The 4,766-nt window shown below is 39.2% G+C and overlaps 1 long non-coding RNA gene across 2 annotated transcripts; it reads left to right on the top strand.

The window, feature by feature from the left end:
• LOC115149077 (uncharacterized) lies at positions 1-1,110 on the top strand. Of its 2 annotated transcripts, XR_003866791.1 has the most exons (3): positions 2-172; positions 329-397; positions 714-1,110. It is a non-coding gene; the product is annotated as an uncharacterized LOC115149077 (long non-coding RNA). The 2 variants fall into 2 exon arrangements; XR_003866790.1 differs by having other exon boundaries at positions 1-172; positions 329-1,110.
• Positions 1,111-4,766: the final 3,656 nt, after the last annotated feature.

The raw sequence follows: 4,766 nt of genomic DNA on the forward strand, positions 1-4,766 counted from the left end.
TTTTAGCTTCCTCTTTGTGATGTTAAGGCTTATTAATGATCAGGCGTGTTGTCAGATGCACAGTATCATCAGCGTCTCTGTCGCCGTTTGGTTAAAGGAGAGAACTCAACCAAGGAATCATTGGGGCACGCACTAAACATCCACCATTTCAACTAGAGGTCAAATCATTCAGGTATAACATTATATTATTTCATGGTTTCATTTCTAATTCATTAAATTTACATAACAAATCTGCACAACTTTGGAATATATTATACAGTATAATGTATTGCTTTTTCTAAATGTAATGGGTCTTTAATCATTGTTTCTATTTGACTTGGGGCGGCAGGTAGCCTAGTGGATAGCGCGTTGGACTGGTAACCAAAAGGTTTCAGGATCGAATCTTTGAGCTGACAAGGTAAAAATCTGTCATTCTGCCCCTGAACCAGGCAGTTAACCCACTGTTCCTAGGCTGTCATTGAAAATAAGAATTTGTTCTTAACTGACTTGCCTAGTTAAATAAATAATAATTGTGGTTTTATGAAGATATGAATGGACGTGTTATCTACCCTAAACAAACAGTTGAAAGGGGTTGGTCCACTGGTTTCACTGAAGTACAGTTAAGTACACCAAAACAAAAAAGTACATCAACAATAACCTGGAGTTAAATGTTTGGACAGGGAATACATTAATGTTTAAACATTACACAAATGTCCCTTCTGTTCATACTACAGGTTCATCGTCTGCAACTGTGAGAGCAGGCCCCCCACTTAGTGTATTTGACAAGCTGAGTTGGACACTCAGTATGACAGGGTGTCAGTTTGTCAAATACCCCAAGTGAGGGGTCACTTGTCTGCTGAGCATCTCCCATCAGACTGACTTCAAAGAAGAACACTTCATTAACCTCCAAGTGACTTTCACTGTTAAGACTTTCTCAGAGGCAAAACATTTTGATTATGTGAAAAATATTATCTTTTTCTACTACGCGTAATTATGTGCAATTGATCACGCACTGTCACAAATGTCTCATGTATTTCGTGTAAGTTTGTATGATGGATCTTAGTACACTGTGTAACAAATGTGTATCTCTGTATTAAATACTGCATTAAATAAGTACTGGGTTATACAAAATTGAGGTCCCAAGTATATTTATAGATGATGTGTATAGATTAATAGGAATGAATAGAAATGGAATTATGATTGCATTTATATAGATAACTTTTCATCAGGTTTCTATCCACTTTATGTAGGCCTGCATTATGTGTAAGGGCGACTGACCCGCTACTACCAATGTAAAGTAATCACTGGGTGATGCACAGGGACAGTGAGTGGTGGCACATTGCTCTATAATTCTCAGCACACATCAGTTATCACAGAGGAAATTAAAGGAGAGTTTGTGCTAATATGAAGCAGAGTCTAAACATTGCTTTCAACTAATTAAGGGAGATATAGGGACGATATATCACTTATTTATCTTGCACTCTGTGCTTTTACAAGGCCTATTATTATGGTCAATGACCTGCCTTTGGATACTTCTATAAAATACCACCCTTTATCTGTCAGTCCCACATGCTTCCTGTGCTCACAAAGCCACATGAGCTAGAATAAGAGCGGATGTCTGTGCTATCTTGTGATTAGATAGCAGTGTGTGACTCACATACTGCATAGCAATGGCGGTCAAAAAAGATGGAGTCATCACCCATCAGTGTCATGTGTCATCAGTAACACTGAATATCGTTGTAATTTACCGACATCGTACCAAAACCACACAATATGACTTTACTGTATGTATTTCCATACAGTAACTTTCCCATTGTGATTTCCTCTGAGATTAGACTAATTCAACCACGTTGGTTGGCCTTGAAGGGAGTCTTCAATCAGTCAGGTAAAGGTATACTCAGGATTGGGTAGGTTACTTTCTAAATGTAATCTGTTACAGTTACTAGTTACCTGTCCAAAATTGTAATCAATAACGTAGCTTTTGGATTACCCAAACTCAGTAACGTAATAGCCAAGCTTCCTGCAATCCAGGACCTATATAATAGGCAGTGTCAGAGGAAAGCCCATAAAATTGTCAGAGACTCCAGTCACCCAAGTCATAGACTGTTTTCTCCTCTACCACACGGCAAGCGGTACCGGAGCACCAAGTCTAGGACCAAAAGGATCCTGAACAGCTTCTACCCCCAAGCCATAAGACTGCTGAACAATTAATTAAATGGCCACCGGACTAATACATCGACCCCCCCCCACCCCCATTTGTGTTGTACACTGCTGCTACTCGCTGTTTATTATCTGTGCATAGTTACTTCACCCCTACCTACATGTACAAATTACCTCAACTAACCTGTACCCCCGCACACTGACTCGGTACCGGTACCCCCTGTATATAACCTCGTTATTGTGTTACTTTTTATTCTTTTTTACTTTAGTTTATTTGGTAAATATTTTCTTAACTCTTCTTGAACTGCACTGTTGGTTAAGGGCTTGTAAGTAAGCATTTCACGGTGAGGGCAACACTTGTTGTATTTGGCACATGTGACAAATAAAGTTTGATTTGATTTGATTACATTCCATTACTTTTAGATTACATGGGCTCTCAAGCCTACACAGGGCTCCCGAGTGGCACAGTGGTTTAAGGCACTTTGTGCTAGAGGCGTCACTACAGACCCTGGTTCGATTCCAGGCTGTATCACAAATGGCCGTGATTGGGCTGCGCACAATTGGCCCAGTGTCATTAGGGCTTGGCCGGGGTAGTCTGTCATTGTCAATAAGAATTTGTTCTTTATTGACTTAAATAAAGGTTAAATAAAAAAGTATTGAAAAAAGAATTAAGAGGCATTAGAAGAAGACATAAATGTATGTTACCAATTGAACCACATCTATTGCAGGATAAATCAATGTTAAAGTTTACATAGCTGGCCATACATGGATGTTACATTTTACTTTATGGGTTGGTTATGTAGGCTTCTTCTAAACCATCGCTTTCTAATACATATAATAAGACGATTAAGTTATAAGTTATATCTTTACATTAAAAACCAAAATCTATCAGAATTCCAGTCATTCCAATTATCAGACCTCAGGATAAGATCCAGATGCAGACAGTTCGAAGTAACAAAAGTTTATTACAAAACAGGGGGCAGAGGTCGGTAATCCAGGGCAGAGTCTGTAAGGTACAGAACGGCAGACAGACTCAGGATCAGGGCAGGCAGGGGTCAGTAATCCAGGGCAGAGTCTGAAAGGTACAGAACGGCAGGCAGACTCAGGATCAGGGCAGGCAGAGGTCAGTAATCCAGGGAGTGTCACAAAGTACAGAACAGCAGGCTCAGGGCAGGCAGAATGTTCAAAACCGGGAAAACTAGAAAACAGGGACTAGAGAGAAAAACAGGAGTATGGGAAAACTGCTGGTAGGCTTGATGAGACAAGGCGAACTGGCAACAGACAAACAGAAAACACGGGTATAAATGCACAGGGGATAATGGTGAAAATGGGCAACACCTGGAGAGGGGTGGATACAAGCACAAGACAGGTGAAAGAATAGAACTTCGAAATATTGAACTATATATTAGCCAAATTGTTTTATATGAGCATAACCCCAAAACTAAGGACTTATTAGCCAGCCCTACTCTGTTGTTTATGTTTGTTTTGTTGTCATGGAGGACTGATTGGGCTCATTGATTCGAGTTGAAAAATAAATACTGCGCTCATAGAATGGCATGCTTTGAGCACTACTGAAAAGTGCTATTTACATATGCTGCATTAGCTATAGGCCTATTGTTTACCTTTTTGTTGGTGACACTTTGATATCTTGATAATATGCAGCTGTTTAAAGGGAAAATCCACAGATGAAACAATAACAAAATGGGCGCCCCGCCTTTGTTAGAGTGTGATAGTTGAACTAAGCTCATGAGGCCTTTATAAGTTATATTATTCAAGAATCAATGGATATATATATAATTTATAAACCTAAAAATTGACGTAGCAACTACAGATTGCCCCTTTAAATCTGTCAAGTGTGCAAGTTTGAGCATGTGTCCATTAGGCCTATGGATTTTATTTATCAGCATGAATTAGATTGAGCAATAAAAGCTCCACTTTTATTTCACTAGCTTGGATCCACACTATGCAGCTGTTGCAAGAGCGCATTTTTCACTGGCTGTCCACTGGTTTCAAAAACAATGATTGATAGGCATCTTAAACTTCTTGAATTCAACCATTATTGGGTTCAAATACACATTTAGATTTGTGAACAGCCATCCACAACAACCACAATCCGTAAGGCACAAATAGCTAAATGATAGAGCAGCAGTAAGAATAATTCACGTCAATGCGCTATGTAGATATCAATAATAAGTTATATCCGTATCGCCATAGACTACACCACTGCTGTCATCCTTACCTCCAAGCAGGGGCGAAAATCTGATATCAACTTTGGAGGGGAAAATTACATTAAATTTTCTCAAGAGCAATTCCTGAGGGGGACACCAAAAGTAGTGCTGTAACACATAGCCTACATTGTAATATGGCAAATGTATATTGAGGAGCCAAAGAAATAAGGTGTTTGCCGTACTCCTAACTACCGGTACCCAAAACTACACAACTAATCATAACAGCAATACCATTGCATTTAACAAATCTTAGTTCAGTCACCAGTTTAAGTTGAGAGTGGGGTATCCATGGCATTTTCCAATTATGTTCCTATTTTACAAGTCAAAAAAATTGAGAACCTTTCATAATGTTGCCAAACAAAGACTCAACAAACTTACCTGAGACTCCCTGTCTCTGCC

Source organism: Salmo trutta, chromosome 15, assembly GCF_901001165.1.
Source record: "Salmo trutta chromosome 15, fSalTru1.1, whole genome shotgun sequence".
NCBI classification, from domain to species: domain Eukaryota; kingdom Metazoa; phylum Chordata; class Actinopteri; order Salmoniformes; family Salmonidae; genus Salmo; species Salmo trutta.